This window comes from Canis aureus, chromosome 10 (assembly GCF_053574225.1).
Source record: "Canis aureus isolate CA01 chromosome 10, VMU_Caureus_v.1.0, whole genome shotgun sequence".
Classification (NCBI taxonomy): domain Eukaryota; kingdom Metazoa; phylum Chordata; class Mammalia; order Carnivora; family Canidae; genus Canis; species Canis aureus.
Window position 1 is genome coordinate 27,980,778 of NC_135620.1, and position 19,440 is coordinate 28,000,217.

General features: G+C 48.3%; 1 protein-coding gene across 2 annotated transcripts in view; it reads right to left on the bottom strand.

Moving 5' to 3' along the window:
• Positions 1-19,440, bottom strand: part of SIL1 (SIL1 nucleotide exchange factor) — a 219,094-nt gene that overhangs the window by 5,153 nt on the left and 194,501 nt on the right. The window lies entirely within an intron of this gene.

A 19,440-nucleotide genomic window follows, 5' to 3' on the forward strand; every position in this document is an offset into this window, starting at 1 on the left:
TTCTAGGAAAAGACGACCATGCTGACAAATTCACACACACATCAAAAGCTGCCCCCAAGGAAGGGAGGCTGTGGAGACCCAACCTCACAGCAGCCTCACAGGGAGCACCATCCCTCATGGGCCCTGAGTGGTGGGGACAAGGAGCCCCAGAGAAGCACCTGACGCTTTGTGCTTGTCCACAGATCTGCTGAGAACAAGACCTAGAGCTAACCTCAGAAGACAAGGGGTGTCCTAAGAGACCCACTTAGGCATGCTGGGTAGGGGGGCCCAACCGGCATCACCCAGAGCAGCAGCCCTGTCGTGAACATGAGGCAGTGCTGGGAAAGAGGGGACCCGGGCTCACCCATGTCGCACTTGTTAGGAAGAGGCAGAAGGCTCAAATCCCTAAAGGAACCACAGCACTGACAAGAAACAAAGTACCTGGGCCTAAAGGGGATGGCATAGACCCTGAAGGCAAACCCCTGGGATCCTCCCAACAGAGAATAAACTGATGGGGAGGAAAGACAAGATGCCAAAGCCTGTAAGAGACAGAGGCCCCTCGCTCTCCTTGTCCACAGAAGCCCCAGTGTGAGTCACGGAGGGCCAGATAGCAGTCCGTCCCAGGAAAGATGTCCGGGTGAGCCACGGCTTGGAGGAGCCCCACAGGCAGGACAGGTCTTCGAGGAAGCTCAGCCAGCTCTCAGCCACAGAACAAGCCAGGCTCACAGGGGAGGAGACCCCACCGTCAGACTTTACTTAGAAGTTACAGAATGAATGAATGATATGTAACATTAGGCCAGACCAGGAGGCTCTGAACCTAAGGCCTGTGGTGGTTCTGAGAGACAACAGGAAGGTCTGGGCTGGAAAAGCCAGGAAGGCTGGCCTGGAGGAGAGATGCTGAGGAAGACAGCTCGTGGACAGGAGGAAGGACAGGTGCCTGAGTGGGTGCAGAGGTGAGACCGTTCAATAGACAGCTGCCCTGGAAAGCAACAGTGAAGGGAGCCAAAAGGTGCAGCTGATGAGGGGCACCAATGCAGGTCAGGTGGCCATGCTGCTGGCAGCACCAAGGAGGGCTGCTGGCCGGGGCCCAGGAAGGGTGATGCAGGCCCAGGCTAGCCCAGCAAGCAGATCCCACCCTGCTCCTCCTCCTTCAGCACACATCAAACCCAAAGTAAAATCAAAGAGTTGGTAACAAGTCCCTTCAAGGCACACAGACACCAGAGAGGGCCTAGGAGCAGAGTCTGCCTCAGGACAGGGGCCCTAGGGATAGGAGAGGAGACAGGGGGACACGGTGAGCGAGGCATGACCCAGCACGCTTAGGTCAGGTCAGGTTTGTCTGCCCACCCTCCCTCCATCCCCCTCCCAGTATGACACCCTTGCCTCCTTTCCCTTGAGACACTGCTGCTTCTTCTAAGGCTTATGGTCCTCATGGGGTGGGTCCCAACCCCCTTGGCCACAAGGAAGGGCTTGTGGATGGAGCATGGGTCCATCTTAGTTCACCACTACCATGGCCTCTATGGGCCGCCCAGGCCTGAGCAACCCAAGTCCTGAGTCGACAATGGAGTCAGGACAGAAAGTAGTCCTCGTCTCTAGAAGACAGGCTGCTATCAGCCAGGAGCACCCACAGTCACGATGAAAATGGCTGTGTCCCACTGCCTCCCCTAGGAGAGCAGCTAATCAAGGCAGGACACAGCAGAACTCTGAGAGAAAGGTGTGAGAGTGGAAAGTGAAAGCCTGGTACTTTGTTCCTTACTAAGATCACTTTTGTAGGGCAATAACTCTACTTCCTCGCCCAGAACAGAGGCCCCAAGAACCCAGGTGAGTAGAGCAAGTCTGGCAGGCCATGGGTCTGTGGCCAGGTGCAGCCTCCAGCCCGGGGCCTTTTCTCCTGACCAATTTAAATGGTCAGGTGCCCAAGTGACGGTGGGCCTCCCCAGGCTTCAGTGGTGCCACATACACCTTAGGGGTTCCATATAATTCCCTCCGAAAACAGTCTTTTAATTCTGTCCAGCCGAAAGGCTGAGGAACACAACAGAGGGAGGCTGGGGAAGGAGCGTGTGTCTCCCAATGACACTCAGGCCACCAGGCAGGGCAGGGAGTCTGAGCAGCCCGCTGCAAGGGACAGATACCAATGTGCTCCCAGAACCTCCCCCTCCCCTGGAAGCTCAGCCGTAGGGGCTCTGCATGTTCATCACTGTGTCCTCTGGGAGATGAAATGCTCCAAGCAACAGAGTGAGGTTAGGGGACCTGCAAGGGCCAGGGCCTGGGGAATGCTGGGTGGGAATGCTGTGTACGTGAGCTGATGACCTGGGACACATCCCTCCATTTCTGTTTCCTCTCCTGGAAGGCAGAGCTTCGGCTACTTGGCATTGAAGATACGACAGCTAACGAACCAAAATGCCACCAGTGTAATGTGATGGAGACATTATGATCACATGGAGTTTGCTACAAGGCACCCGGACCATACCCTTTGGAACACAGATGCCTGGGCACATGGGTGCCAGCCTCAAACCCCATCTGCAGGCTCAGGACGGAGCTGTGGCCCGTGCAGGGGTGGGGTGGAAAGGCGGTTCTTGTCGAGGGAAGGTGGGTGGCCTGACAGTTGGGGAGTTGAGCGCATCAGGGGGGCAGGGGCCTGGCATGCCTCTCAGCGACATCGTGGCGCTGCTGTGCTCAGAGTCAACAGAAGGATATTAAGGACTAGCTCGTCTCTGATGAGATAAATGAGACCAAACCTCATTCCAGGCTAAGCCGGCTGGGCTGAATAAACACCATTAGCACTTGGGTTCCTGGGATGCTCACAATCAGCAGGTGAGTCAGCTGCCTCTGTGCAGAGGGAAAGCAACAGCTTCGACTCTGTAAATCTTGGGTGGGGCTAGGGGGACAGATTACAGAAACAGAAATGATTACATGTGCAGAAACCACGTAATCATGGTGGGGTCAGGGTAGCCGATGGAGGCAATCTGCCGAGGGTCAGAGATCATGTTAGCTAACTGAATATCTGGGGGGCAGCCCGGGGGAAGGTGGGAGAGCCGATCCCAGGGCACACGGCCACGCCTGTTCAGGGACCCCGGGAGAGTGCTGCCCAATGAAGGTTCCTGAGTGGCCTCTCCCTCTCTGGCACTCAGGACTGGCTACATAGTTTTTAGGGCCAGTGCAAAATGGAGACATGGGGGGAAAAATGGAGATGTGGGGGTCACGTGAGAAAACTCTTAGAAACTTCAAGATGGCGAGGACAGAGCCTGAAACCAAGCCCGGGTCGGGTTGAGGGTGGGTCCCGTGCAACTGTACAGTCGCACAGCCACATAGCAGATGGGGCTGGTGTCTGGGCTGCACGCTCGGTAATAGTACACAGAGATCCTGTCTGGGGGGAACTGGACAATGAGGACTGAAGATGGAGTTTGAATGACTGGAAAAGGATAAAAACTGGAAAAGGGCAGAGTTCTGGAAAATAAGGCTTATTAGGTTGACTTATCACGTGGGGCTGAGTAAATACCAAGATGAAATCCCCAAACAGAGTCCATGTCATCGGGTCCTGGTCGGAACCCAGACTCTATGCTTGTCCACACGTCAGGGCATGTGCTCTCATGAGTCCTCACAACATTTCTAAGTAACATGATGATTTTTTTGTTATTGTCTTAACAACAAAGGGATAAAAGTGCCATTGTTGTGAAATACTTCCGGGGAAGATTCCATGTGGTGTGTGTGGAGAGGGGGCCTATCTCAGGGCAGGACATGGTCAGGTTGATCGTCTGCAATCCCGTCCAAGGAAGTGGTTGGTACCCGCTCCCCTTTCTGCCCAGAGAGAACGATGCCTTCTCTGCTGGCCTCACTTGTTGTACCCCAGTGCAAGGTCCTAATCATCTGTGGAACACAAGGATTTACAGGATGTGCAACCCTGAAATAGGTAGTTCGTTAGGGGTCGATATTGGCTTGCCATCCAGGAATTCATGGGGGTAAGCAATCAACTAGTCAGTCAAGAGACGGACAGTTACCAACCTGAATAAACACAGAATAGGTTCACTGAAAGAATAAATGCCACATACAACTCTTCCACGTGGACATGCAGCCCCCAGGAGAACCAGAACATACAGCTTGTAACATGAGGCTCAGGCCACAGCGAGGATGATGGGAAGCACACGGGCCACTCCAGAGATTCCATCTGGACCTGGGGGGTAGGAGTATCGCTGGGCCTATGCATAAACAGCTCCAACCAGAAGCCAGTCATGTAAGCAAACGTGGGACACACGCAGGCCACCTCAACGACAGTGTCCACAGGAGTGGCTGTAAGAGGCCTCCATTGCACATGCAGGGCATGCGCAAAGACACACATCAAATCCAACCTCCACCCCCCCACCCCGAAAGAGAAACGGCCTCAGGGTGTAGCCCTAAAGAATCTTAATAGGCCTCTGATCACTCTCACATATAATGCTGCATGACCATCACCAGGAACACTGTGTTATTTTTCCCTTAAATGATTTCAGATTGGGCACTTTAAAAATTACAGAAAATGACCCAGAAAACTAACTTACAGAAAAGTTACAAAACAGTAAAGGAACTCCCATTAAGATTCGCCAATTGTTAACATTTTACTGCACCTGCTTTTTAATTTTCTTTCTTTACATATTTAGATATATTATTTTCTCTCCTGAAACATTTGAAAGTTGCCCCTTTACCCCTGAATATAGCAAGTGTGTCTCCCTCATAAGAACCGAGTATAATTATCAAATGAGGAAATTAATATATGATCTACAGATATTCGGATTTTACCCACTCCCCAAAATATCCTTTTTCTAAGAACAATTTTGGTCTCGGATGCAATCCAGGACTTGGCACAATGACCTCAGCAGCATGCCTCAAGACCCCTCGACCCGACACTCCCCCGTTAGCCTGTGTTTGTCTTTCACGATACCGACAGTTTTGAAGAGTGCAGGCCAGTCGTAAAATATTCCTCAGTCTGATGTCTTCCCACGGTTAGACTGAGGTTCCACGCGTTGGTGTTGGCAGGAACCGCACAAGCAGTCTCTCTCAGTGCGTCTCATCAGAGGGGCCCACAAGGGGCCTATGCTCACTTTGATCACTGGTCACAGTGGCGTCTGCCAGATTTCTCCATTGTAAAGATGTCATTTGCCCCTTTGAATCTAATACATATTCTGTGGGGAGACACACCTCGAGACATGAAGACGGCCTGCTCCTCATCAAACTTCCTTCCACTAGTTCTATATGTTCAGCGATGACTCCTCCCTGTACATGCTGGCACTCCATGCAAAAGGAGGCTCTTCTACTTTCTCACTCATTCATTTGTATCAGCATGGATTCATGGCTTCTCGATTAATCTATGGGTTATAATCTATTTCTATCATTGTTTATTTTGATGCTCAAACCATCTCTGATTTAACCACCAAAGCCTTTTCATTCTGCCCTCAGTGTCTCTTTTACTTATTTCCATCCTTCTCTCAGCACTTCCTCACTTTCTGGCCCAAGACGTTCCTGCACAAGATGCTGTACTTGTGCTGTACAGGCTGTAGAATCAGTCATTCCACCAAGAAGCACCTGGGGCAGTTTTTCAAAATTCTAATGGATTCTAACCCTTATCCTATCCTTACTGCATCAAAGCCTCAGCAGATAGGGCTAAAACCCTGATTTTTCATAAATGTCCCACCTGATCCTTACTGGGAAGTCTGGCACTAATGTGAGGACTCACATTTGGGATACCGGGACCCCATTACCAATCTTTTGACCTGGTACAGCACCTCTGACAAGTGGCTGCCCAATGTTTGAAGACTAGAGCGGTAGGGGATGGCCCCTCAAACAGGCAGCTTTCCACCACCTTGAGTTTTAAACTCTTCTGCTTTTAGGAAGCTTATACCTCCTGGTCCCAAGTCTGTCCTCTTAGTGCAGAGAGGGTCCGCTGACTCTGTCCTGACAGGTTACCCCTTCTGAAGCTTAGGAGGAGCCAAATGCCTGGAGAAAGCTCCCTTCAAAATCTGGCCAGCCTATCTGCAGGGCTCCTGCCTGGCCCACCCCTCCAGAGTCCAGTGCACCCAGCTGCCTTTGCCCCAGGACCACTCTGCAATCAATGCCTCAGGTTACAGAAAAGTTTTTGGCAATAGTGCTGCAGAGCTGATTCACCCTGGGCCTGTCTAGATCCAATCTTTGAAAGTTGTTCACATGAGCCAAAGGTTCTCCAACATGGCCCTGAACCTAAGCACAAGGGGTATGGGTCGTATGACATCACACACTTGTCTTTGGGTGGCAGGATTTATTTTTTTAAGCAACAAATATGGGTTTTTATGAAATTAAAAATTCAATAACAAGACTTAAAATGTCACTTGGCTACCCAAGCCCTTCATCCTAGCACGTCACTATACTTTGGGATCCTCATTCTGTCATGTACCCAACATGGTGGCTAGCCCTTTCTGATCTATGTCATTTGCCCCCAGGTCCTCACATAAGGAACTAAATGCAGGTTCGTCAGGAGAGTCTGACATGAGATCTCTGGCACAACACCACAGTCAAGGCTCTGTTGTGGACACTGAACCATTCATAAACAAACATCTATTAGATCTGACTGTTCAAGCAGCTACAAATCCACCTGTCTTTATCATTTCTCTACCCGACCTATTAGATTATCATGAGACTCTGCTAAATGCTTTCCTGAATTGTAGAATCCCTCTATGTCTTTAACACTGGTCTAAGCTCACAAAATGGCAAATCTTTCTGAAAAGTAAGTTTAAGCTAGGAAGGAGCATGAGAGAGTTCCGCTGCTTGACCTGGGTAGTAGTTATATGTGTGTTTACTTTTTTTTTTTAAGTTTTATATATTCAAGTAATCTCTATACCCAATGTGTGGCTCAAACTCACAACCCTGGAGATCCAACCTCAACTAAAACCAAGAGTAGGACGCTTAACTGACTGTGCCACCCGGGTGCCTCAAGAAGACCACTCTCCTTAAAAGAGAAGTCAGAGGCAAAACACATACTGTAAGGGAGGATGGGGATGCACATCACCTGCTGCACTGACTCATGTGCTAAAGCAGGGGGCTTGCTGCCCTCCTAGCTATCACTCTCACTCTGAACACTACCTGCCTGGGCAGGTCCCTGTGTTCCTAGTATCCCAGGTCTCACCCCCTGCCCTACTTAGGTATTCCCAACAGTGTTGTCAGAGCCTTACACCCTTCTCTGTTTGTTCACCCTTTTTCATCTTACATAAAAAATCCTAACTGCTCCCTGTGCCCCCAGTTGGCCTCCAGGCATCTCCTCCCTTGTTCCCTGCAGTAATCACCTGTGACTGCATTGAGCACATTTCATTTCTCAGACTGAGTCATCCTTCCTTTTGAAGCTCTTGCCCCAACATCCTATCTACTTGTTCCTGGACCTTCTATAATCTGTGTTTCTCTTGACTTCTGCAAACTTGGTCACTTCCTGCTAAGGTCCCCAGCACTTTCACTGTACTTAACATAACCTCTCTGTTGCTCAGAATATAACTTCAGTGAGGTCCTCTTCCAATGATTCCCTTAATCATCTGAGAGATCAAACTGTCAGAAGAGTAAGTTAAGAATTAAAACAAATTAAGAATTTGTCAGTTTCGTTTTCTACTGGAGGAGATTTCCAGCTGCTCAGACACATGAGCCACACCAGCTTGCTTTGGCACCAGTTTTGTAATCTCGATTCAGAAGGCCTCTCCTACATGGAGGATAAATACTTGACATCTTATTCCATGTTTTGTTTGTGTGTTCTTGGGCAGGCCCAAAGCCAAGGATCTACACTTGTGTTTCAGCAGAAGCCCAAACTCTGTGAACAAACCAGTGAATAAAAGCTGATCTGGCAGCAGAGAGAAATGGGTTCAAGTCCTCCTTTCCAGTGTTTTCAAGTTGTGTGATTTGAAAAGTTACTTAAAACCTCTTTACACTTTAGTTTCTGTACCTGTAAATAGGAGTTAGTAATATTTATCCCTTGGGATTGTTGTGGGGATGAAATATGATAATATATTAGGAGATTAACACAATTCCTGGCAAATACCAAGCATTCAATTAATAGCTGCTTTACCATAAAGTATTATACTACTTAATGACAATTACTATTTTTACTTTTCTGCTAAGGAGCCCCTGGGTTTTCAGGCTTCTCAAACGTAGGAGGGGCTACCTATGGTCCAGACAGAGAAGTACCACCTCCCACTGAGCGGCCCTCATGCACTCCTCCAGCTGCATGGACGAAGCCAGGGCAAAAAGAATTCATGGGGGAGAAAGGTGATTAACAAGTGAGAGGGAGAGACTGAGAGGAAGGATCAAAGAAGCTAATTAGAGCTGGCTAAAGGGAGGCCACAGGGTGGGTAACTGCAAGACTGAGAGCTAAAGAGAAATTATCTGTGGCCTATAATTATTCAACAAATGCCTCCCAGTAATTGTCTCAGGCAGTCTGAGGGAGGCAAGGTAGGAGTAACAAGGTTAAGCAGAAGAAAATTTAGGCTAAAGCATATGGGAGATTTTTCACATAGTAAAATTTATCCAGTTTATTAGAGAACACAGAGAGGAGGTTACGTGAGGTCATCCACACCAGCTGGTGGCTCATCTCCATCACCCAGGGTGGTGGGGGGCCAGCATGGGCCAGATCCACAGGATAAGGGGGCTGCAGGGAAATCACCTAGCCAGTCTTTGTTTTGAACTGCGGGCCCTACACCTTCTAGATAGGCCTTTGGTGGCTCAGGAAGGAACTTCTTTACTCACTCAGATCTTGCTCCCAAGGGCTCAGAGGCATGCACTGGGCAATCATACACTCTTCCCCTCCAACTTCCTCATCTCCTTTATGAGAGCCAAGGGAATCAGGCAGGGCCTGTTTGGCTTTTGCAACAAACTGCAGAAATGCTTATGAATGAGCCATTCCTTTTCCCCCAGTTTTACTGAAAAATAATTGACATACAGAGCCATCTCTTAACAGCAAAAGTAAAAGCAACAATTGTGGGATGGTCCATAGCTGAAAATGACAACACTGAAATGCTTTGTTTATAGGATTTGGAAGTCATATAGACGACAAATCTCTCTGCTGTACAACATACATAACAAGTCCCCAAAATATCCTTTGTTTGCTGAGGTTCTGCTCAGATATTTAAGGTTTCTGATAGTTTAAATATGGTGAACAATATGTTAAACCATTCAAATATTTTGCATCATTGGTATTTGGGAAGATCTTTGTGAACGATTAGTTACGGTTCTGAGAGGCAAGTGCAGCACCCAGGCTCCTGGTTTTCCATGGGGATGGATCAACAGGCCTTCTTGGCCAGCTCCATCTAGTGTGGTTCATCCATCCCCTGGTTTGAGTAAGAATGGGTTTCCTGCCCCTTGCCACTGCTGTCACAGAGGAGAACACTGGGTGGAGTGGGACTGATGACACCCCAGTCAGGCTGAGGACTCCAGGTCAAGGAGGACACAGAACTTGCCCTAAAATGGGAATGAACCTACAAGGCCTGCCCTCAGCTGAGGCCCTGAGGCCCAAGTCACCAGGCACTGGAGTGGGGCCTTCCCACTCTGTGAAGATCTTTAAGAACTGGAGACAAGCTCCAGTTACTCTTAGCTTCTGGAGACAGAATGATGGATGGTTCCGTTTGTCTGACCAAGGCTCTTTGTCCTGACGGTTGGTCGACAAATCCTGATTGGGCCCAGAGTGCACAGAGCACTTGGCTCAGCAGCCTGGGGCCAAAGCAAAGAATGAAAATTATTCTTGCCCTTATTAGACAAAATGAACAGCCAACAAGGACATGTGGAGAGGCACATTACTAGACAAGTCACTGTGCAAGAGTCCAATGTTAGGTGTAACCTGAAAAATGGAGGGCCTGACCAGGAAGGGCACCTGGAAGGATGGCCTGAGCATGATCAAAAGTCATTAAGATAGGAGGAAAAGGCTAACAGTTCATATGTATTACCCAAATGAAATCAGATGAAAGTCTTTTTTTCTCCCCAAAGACAATGTTAAGAATCACCTTCCACAGACCCTTTAAACATTTTCTAATAAATCGTTAAAAGGCCTTCTGCTGGAACCATTCTAATGCCAACAAGAAAGTTACACTCATAAAATAGTTAATGTCAAAATGTAAATGGTTTGTTTAAGATACAGCAATTGTTGCAGAATCAAATACAGAATCTCTATGGCTTGAATAGCAAGGGAAACAAAAGCTTGACGATTTAGTGCTCATTAAAGCCTGTCTGGCTGAATTTTAGATTGCAGCTTAAAAGAAAAAACATTAAACCAGTTCAAGTGTGAACCAACATATGCACAGCAGTTTTCAGCTGCCTACAGATGGGGTAAGGACACAGCCTAGAATGGGGCTTATGCCTACCAAGGCTGAGGGTGTGTGTGCTTTCACATCTAGGGTAGGGGGCAGAGCCTGAGTTGAACAGAAACCCAGCACTGGGGCCCGGAGCCTGGGCTTCCACCAGGCTTGAGTTCCACATTGTGGGAAGGGCCACCGCCCACCCCCCGCACCCCTACTAACCCACCCCACCCCACCGCCCCCATTTGGCTCTTTCCTGCAGGAAGCTCAAGGTGGTGAGGACAGTCAACTTCTAGGCAAGGCTGGCTTCTGCCCAAGAGAGGCAGGAAAGCAGAAGCTTCTGGCACTCCTTCCCATGTCCTGGCCTTGCTTGTCAGACCTTCCATGAAGTCACAGTAAGACCCCAGCCCTGCGAAATCTGAGATCAGCCTGGAGACCTTCACAGGGCTCAAGTTTGGACGTAGAAATAGTTCTTTGTGGTAGGTTTGTGGGGCGTGGAGCAAAGACTGTCTAAATTCTCTTGCCTGCTGGCCTATAAAAGTGCTTAACGTTTTACCATCTGTGATTTCTTTGAGTCCTAATGATAATTCTGTCCTCCAAGGTCTTCTGTTAGAATGCCACTGCCCCAGGGTTGGGGGAACCAGTCATGTGTAAGCAGAGTGACCACATAATTTATTGTCCAAATCGGGACACTTTACAGAGAGGAGGTACTATTAATTACTGCACTCAGACAAGAGGTATACATGGGACATATGGTCACCTTCTGTATAAGGCTTTGTATAAGTTCTACAGAAGGTACAAAGGTAAATAAAGACCTGGCATAGGCCTGGACTGGAGACACTGAGCTATGGGGCAAAGGACCCTGGAAACAGGATAAGGCCAGGCATCCCTGGGAGGGGGACAGTGGTACTATAGAAGGAAACATCAGGGCAGGGGCCAGGGAGGCAGCATCACAGTGGTAAAGACTATGGCTTCTAGAGCCAGACAGACCTAAATAACTGTCTTTGCCTCCTCATCTGTAAAATGAAGATTATTTCCTAAGATTGTTGTAAGGATTAAATGAAATACAGAATATAGCAGTTCCTCACATGTTATGTTCAATAGATTCAGTATTAATGACATTACCAGGGCCAGCCTTCTAATTGAAACCTCAGCTACTTCTGAGAATGCCCCAATCAGAAGGTGGAGGAGAAGTAGAATGAGAGAAAACCCAAAAAAGACCAGCTTGGTTTCTCCTCCCTCTAAACTAAGCCCGGAAGGCCCATTCTAGGGCTGAGCACGGCAGGGCCTGTACTACAGCAGCTCTCCAAGTGCATAAGGTGAAGTGGGCTGCCAGGGGCTCGCCTTGGATCTTAGACTTCTCACACTGACCCAGCCCATCAGCTACAGCCTCATCCTCAACTCCTGAGGCAAATGCCACCCAGGAGCTTGCTATATTCCAGTTCCCTCAGGGCAGACCACAGGGAGAAGTGCCCTTCCGAAGTGATGGAGCCCTGTCCTAACAGCCAGGGACACTGTCTGGGGAGTGGTAGTAGGTTCTCCTGGGCCTCCTGTGATAACAGAAGCACAAAACTAAGGGCAGCCTCTCACAGTCAGGAGGAGAATGAATTTTGGAGCTTCGTCCTTTCATAGCTCTCAAGTATTTTTCAAATATGAGTCAAGGGGCGCCTGGGTGTCTCGGTTGGTGAAGCATTTGCCTTCGGCTCAGGTCATGATCTCAGGGTCCTGGGACTGAGCCCCACATCAGGCTCCTCGCTCAGTGGGGATCTGCTTCTCCCTCTCTCCCCCAACTTGTGCACGCCCACATGCAGTTTCTCTCTTAAAAAAATGTTCAGAGTTGTCATGACAACTCTATGAGGCAGATATTTTTACCCCTGTTTTACTAATCAATAAACTAAGTCACACAGAGGTTAAGTATTTTTTTCCCCAAGGTCACATAGTGAGTTACTACTAAGTGACAGGATCCTAAAGCTCAAGAATACGAGCTAAGAGATGCAGATTTAAACTGGGGGAACACCACACACTAGTAGCTGAAAGGCCAAGGAAGAGTCCTTAACTTAAATGAGCTTCTTAACTGAAGAAGCTATACTGCTTAACCAAAGATCTGCTGCATCAAATGACTTAGGGCAAGTGAAATCACTGTAAAAGTGTTTAAATATCACGATGCCACTGCCAACAGCTGTCATCATCTAATTTTGGAGAGCTGGGCCCAGTACGGGGAAAGGGAATCTGGTCTCCAGCAATCCTCCCCTCCTGAGGGCCCTGCGCAATTACACTAAAACGGTCCTTTTCAAAATGTGGTCCCTGGACTGTCAGTACCAGCATCACCTGGGAAGTCGTGCACCAGGAATTCTCAGGTCCCACAGCAGACATACTGAAGCTTCAGGGGAGAGGCCTGACAATCTGCATTTTAGCAGATCCTGGTTAAATCCTGTTGCTTTTCACTGCATGCTTAAGTTTGAGAATTGCTAGGCTAGAGCATATCCCTTGGCAGATGACAGGCTGGGCTCTTGGTAGTTTTGGCCAGGAAAGGCCTGCTTCTGGGACCTGAGGCAGAGTCAGGCTTTTGCAAGAAGACCCAAGCCCCTGAGAGCCACTGCCAAGATGAAAAGCTCCCAATAAAACCCAGACCTACATGGCCACACTGATCAAAATACATTAAAGAAGAAAGTGAGAAATCTGACAAAAGGAAAACGCAGCTTCGGTGGGGGACAAAATACAACAATCTTCAGTGGGAGATGAGAAGCATAAAAGGGATGTTAGATGTTCAAAGAACCAAATGTCGAAATGACAAAAAAAAAATACAAGAATAAAGACAAAGTGTGGACATCAATGCCACATGGGCCTCTAATGATGGCAGTAGCAGGAAACAGCAGTCCTCCCAAGACTAAAGCCTGCTCCTCCCCACCCCCAACACGACAGCCTATATAAATAGAGTCTTGAGGAAAAAAAAAAAAAAAATACCAGCAATTAGTCACTGAATTCTGTTTGTTGGAATGAAGAAAAGCTTGCGAAAAGTCACCAGAGGCTCTGGTGAGCAGAGCTGGGCTAGGCAGGCCGTGCAGACCGAGAATGGAGAGAGATCATTAAAGGAGAAGGCCTGTGGGGTGTTCCTGGCAGTCTTTGATGCCTGCCAAGTCTTAACCTGGAAGGGAAAATGGAGGGCCTGGCCACAGGGCTGTAATGAGCTCTAACCTGGGCCCACATCCAAGCTGGACGGCCTTTAATGTGGCCTTGAGCCCGAGGCAGGCATGAAGGCAGGGGTGGTGGGAAGGAGGAGCAGTGTAGCAGACCCTGCCCTAGGTAGAGGAGGCGGGACTAGTCTCTCTCATCAAGGGCCTCTACCCAAGAAAGCCCGTGGGCCACATATGGGTCCTCCCCTGGTCCCCGGTGGGTACAGGCTTTGCAAGCAGTAACAGCAGCAGCCTCAACACTTCCACTCAAGAACCTGCTGGAAATGACCCTATGTCAGGACCAAGAGTAGTCCTGCCCTTTCCAAATGAACTCCACTCAAATGTGCTGTGCTCTCTACATGTCTATGTGGAGCACCCTTTCCCTCTCTGCCTCATCTCTGTACCCACCTTCATCAGGCTGGCCTACACATCCAAGTCTTACTCCAAGCAGTTCCTCTAAGAAACCTTTGTCTATTACCTGACCTGCCACTGGGCTTCTGCTGTACATCCCAGGGGCTCCCTTTTCCCTTCATCATATTCAACAGATTTGGTCAGTCTGTTTCCCCTGCTAAACTGTCAACTTTCTTAAGGACATGGACTGAGCTTTGCTGTCTGTTCACCCCTACCCTCACTTTCCATGGTCTATCCCCAAAGCCCACGCTCATTTAAGCAGGAGCTGCCTGAAGGGACAAGACCAGCTTGGTGCTGCTCCCCTGGTGAGACTGTCCAGCCCCATTACCTGGGTGCAGAGATGGATAAGGCATAGGTCTCCCTCTCTCTGTAAGCATCCTACCTACTCCGAGAGCTCACAGAGGGCAGATTCTAGCCAATGTTCTAAATTTTGCCTTCTCTTTCAGAGAAGACCCCCTCTAGTCTGACTCCCTCAACAACTTCCTCATGCGTCTCCACTGCCACACATCCCCTGCCTGCTTTCGAAAAGGAATACAGCAGAGGTGTTCAATGACCGCTGGGGGTAACCCTCCTGGGAGTATCTGCATTTGCCAATATGAGATAATTTGCCAATAATAAAGAGATGTATTAAAAAAAAAAAAACAAGAAATTAATTCCCAGTGGTACTAATAGAATTTTAGGGAGTAACAGGAGAGAAAAAAAAAAGATCTGGGAGCCAGGATCCTCCACATGGTTATGGAAATCAACCTCCAGTAGGTAGTGTTCACTGGTGCTACATTAATCCTAATGTGAGGCACCACATGACAGCCATGGTGAGACAGTCACAGACATATCCACAGGTGGTCACTGTCATCTCTTTTCAGCCTGACCTCTCCTGGCTGTTCTCCTTGACAACAGCCCTCTGGCAAAAGATCAGAAACTCTAACCTAGAAATTCTGCTCTCTTTTCTGGAACTCTTTTCTGCAAAGTCCAACTTTCCAAACCTAGATCAGGTCAGCAGGGTATCAGAGATGGGTCCTTGGCCACTCTCCTCTCCTGCATAATGCCAAAGAATACCAAACTTTGCTCCATCTAAAAGACACTTGCAGTCAGCTCTGCCTGGGGACCCTGATAGACTGACAGGCTGGGAATCCACTGAGGAGGTGGCACAGAGCCACAAAGAGGAGCACCAACATTGGAAGAGGGCAAGGTCAAGTTGACAAATATCATACAATGAGAAAATATAGCATGAACTGCAGTGGCATAATGTAGTATAACAGATGGATAATTAGATTTATTCTAAGAGCTGTAAAAGTAAGTAATTAAATAAAAATATGGAACAATGAATCTGTCACAGAAAGACACCTAACAGCCTCACAAGGGCCCTGCAGCTGGCACAAGCAGCCTGGGAGAAAAGCAGTGGACAAGGAACCTCTAACACTGCCCTGATGTTGCAAGCCCAATAAATTCTGCACCAACTCAAGCTGGGCACCAGAGAACAGTGATTTCAGAGAGAGATCATCAGACCTGCAGCTGTGACCAGCGTTGTGCCACACAAGGATGATCCCCTGTCTACATCTGGAAGATGGCCACCTGAGGTATACCGATAAACTCCCCACCAGTGAAATGTCTGGCAAGGCCCCTGCAAAGCAAGAAGACTGACAGACTGTATTTATCTTTGCAGAAGTAGAAGAAGGAGATAAAAAATGCAGGCATCAATGACAAGATTTACCAACACCAAGAGGCAAGCTGGGAGACTCAAGCTCAGGACTCCACTCTCCTCCCAAAGGTTGGTGGCAGAGGGTGACAGTGCATGTACTCACATAAGAAACATGGAGTGGGGGCAGCCCAGGTGGTTCAGTGATTTAGCGACGCCTTCAGCCCAGGGCGTGATCCTGGGGACTCGGGATCGAGTCCCACGTCAAGCTCCCTGCATGGAGCCTGCTTCTCCCTCTGCCTGTGTCTCTGCCTCCCTCTCTCTGTCTCTCATGAATAAATAAATAAAATCTTAAAAAAAAAAAAAAAAAAAGAAACATGGAGTGGGCACCCAGTGTGCATGGAGCACAGTGTGGGACACAGGGTTCCACCATGAAAGCAGCTTCCCTAGATATGACATTAGCTATTTGGAAGCAAATAGTCTGATCAGCTAGAAGCTGTTTTGTATTAGTTAGGACTTTGTTTTTAAGGAACTAAAACTGAATTCAGACTTCTCTAAGCCAAAAAATACACTCTGCTGGGTTCCATCGTGAAGAAGGATGACAAAAGTAATAGTCACACTGGAATCAGAGGTTCAAACAATGTGCAAGGGTCTTCTCTCAGGCTCCATTACTAGGCTTTTCTTCCCTCCCTAGATGAGGCTGTTGGCCATTGGAGTCCCTAAACATGTTAATCCCAGCATTAAGAGTTCTCACCCTCAAGTAGTTCAGAATTTCAGGGCAGGACTTCCATTGGCTCTGCTTGTGTCACATACCTACTCCTGCACCAAGCACTGCACAGATGGAAGAAGCATGGCAGGTGGCTGGTCTAGGTCACTCAGCCTTAACCAGGAATGAATAGGTGAGAAGATAGAGGTAAGAACCCTTACTTGACCACAGGTTTCTGCTGAAGAGGTTTCCAAGAGGAAGTATTTTCTAAAGGCAGAGGATAGAAGAATGTGTTGAGAGCCTTCCAAGCTCACCACACTGTTTCATACCTCAGGCCATGACACTCAGTAGTAACTGGTTATTCAGGGCTAGCTTGGGGGTCAGGCCAGGTCTGTCCCAGTCTGACCAGGGCTCTGCTTGCAGACATTCAGTGTGATCCCGCCAACTGTCAAACAGGCCCTGGCCCTTTAACAGCAGCCCATCCTTGCAGACTCTCCTCAAGGCCTAACCCAGTGCGGGGGACACGTGAGCAGCAAAGAGTTCCACACTTAGGAAATCCACATAGTTGCAAAGTGTAAAGTCCCCCAGGTTGCCAACCCCTCAGAATCTTTGTGCACTTACTAACTCGCATCTCCTTCCCATAGCACCAGCAATAGAGAATAAAATCCCAACCTGGAAATTGCAGCTCAGCACCTTGGATAAGGACATAAAGACAGGGATGAGGCTCAGCCCAGGCCCCTCCCATTCATACCAATGGTTCACGGAGTGGTTCTTTATTCCAAGATACTCCTACCTCCTGCAGAGGGGAAGCAGGTATTTTAGTACAGAAATAGAAAACCTACCACATCCCCACTACCACCAAAGCCACCATTTGCTCAGTGCCTAGCATGAAGGGTTTGTAGTGGGGCTCTCCTCCTAATCTGGCTTGAAAGAAGAGGTCCCTGGCCTTCCTCACTAGCAGGGCTCACTCCTGCATCCTTGAACTCTCTCCTTAGGCTCCAGCCAACACCTCAATTGTCTCTCTGGCTTTTTATCAAAGCAGCTTCCCTTCTCAAGGGGAAGCTGGGAACTCAGCCCTCCATCAGGCCACACAGAGCTGAAACATATTCAGGAAGTCTCTTTGTTCCAAGACCAGCTAGGCGAAGATCATGAGGATGCTAAGGAGCCAGACCCAGCAGAGGCATGTCTAGGCTTCAGCTCTCAAGCTCTGTCCATTCTTTTGATTCCATCAATTTCACCATTGACTCGGTGTCTGCTCTCATCAGTGGTGCTGGCCAATATGTGGCTACCAAGTTCTTTTTGCCACTGAGGCCTTCTCTAGGAATGGAGGAAAATGAGGCTCAGCTCCCATGTGGAGCAGCTAAATGCTCTAGCTAGCCTGGTACTCCAGAGCCACTTTTGAAGGTCTAGTTCAGTGCAGCCATGCTGGGCCCAGATGTAAGAACCTCCAGCTAGGCTGAAAAGCAGCCTGCCCATGGATGGGCCCTCTGGCCCAGAGTGCTCTTTGAGCTGCTCTGCTCCTGCTTCACACATAGCACAATTTTTTTTTGCTGCTGCTTAGAGTCCCAGTGACAAGAAAGTTCCCACCCCCTACTTTGCCCCTGCCCTTCCTAAGCACACACTGGAACCAATCATCGGCCAAAACCTGGAGAGATAACCTAAGCAACTATAAATCCCAAATGGAGCTCAAACAACTTTTCTTAAAAAACTAAATGAAAGCATTAAAAAACAAACAAACAAACAAACAAAAAAAAAAAACCACCCCAGAGAAACAGTTCAAAAGTCAACTAACCTTCTTCCCCCTACAAAACTCTCAAACTTGGACACACCACATACATCAAAATGGTGTATGAATCAAGAATTTTATTCTGTTCCCCAGAGGCAAAGAGGAGACTGCTGATAACTTCAGGGTAATCCTGAGTCCAGCAGATCCAGGGCAAATGGTTTCTGGGTCCTTGGGGAAGGAGAAGTGAAAGGGATAATAAGAATAGGAGGGAGGATGATGACCTCAGGGCCAAAGCCCTGATGTCCACTGGGGGTGGACAAGTGCTTGTTCAGTCCCACAAGGAAAACAAGACTCTAAGAGAGCCTGGGTCATGGCATTCATGCATAGTGCCCCAAGGTCCACCTTGCTCAAGGGTTCTGAACAAGCTGCTGGGTCCACCCCAAACTCAATCCAATTCAAAGGTATACATCATGATGGTTTATTTTTTTTCAAGATTTATTTATTTATGATAGACATAGAGAGAGAGAGAGGCAGAGACAGGAGGAGGAGGAGGAGCAGGCCGCATGCCGGGAGCCTGACGTGGGACTCAATCCCAGGACTCCAGGATCGCGCCCTGGGCCAAAGGCAGGCGCTAAACCGCTGAGCCACCCAGGGATTCCTATCATGATGGTTTAATGAGCTAATGCTGCAAAACCCAACTGCAGCTTCTCTTCTATGTCTTTTATTTTATCATTTAATTAGAAACTAACATAAGGTCATGGTAAAAAACAAACAAAACAACAACAAAAACCAAAAACCACCTCACATAGTACAGAAAGTGCAAAACACAAAGGAAAAATCCCTTTCTCATAACTTCATTCCTCTTACCCTCAGAAGTAAGAGCTGGTTTTTGCATTATACATTTAAGAATACATACGTACTACAAATCTACACATAAATCTTTATTCATTTACTTTGTGTATGAATGTATCATTACTACACCTGTTTTTGTTTTTATTTTTTAATTTTTTTTTTAATTTTTAAAATTTATTTATGATAGTCACAGAGAGAGAGAGAGAGGCAGAGACACAAGCAGAGGGAGAAGCAGGCTCCATGTATCGGGAGCCCGACGTGGGATTCGATCCCGGGTCTCCAGGATCGCGCCCTGGGCCAAAGGCAGGCGCTAAACCGCTGCGCCACCCAGGGATCCCCTACACCTGTTATTTTTAATGGAGAGACCCGACTTCACAGAAAGGAGAGGCTCCCTATATCTCCTAATACAGTAGCCTGAGGCCAAATAGGACAGCAATAGAAGGGAGGAGGGTAGCCAAAGGTATTTTTAAAAGACTCTGGAAAGATCTAACATTCTAGAGCCAACTTTAAAACCAAGAGCTCCTGAAGGAAGTATGCCCTGCCTCCAGGAGGGCCCATCTCTGGCCCAGGGAGAGAGAAGGCAGCCTTTATACACTGTTGTCTGGCTCTCCTGCTCTGTAGTTGGCAGCCTCGCCTACCCCACCAGGTCATTGTAGGCTGTTGTCCTTCACCCTCAATCCTGTCACCACCTC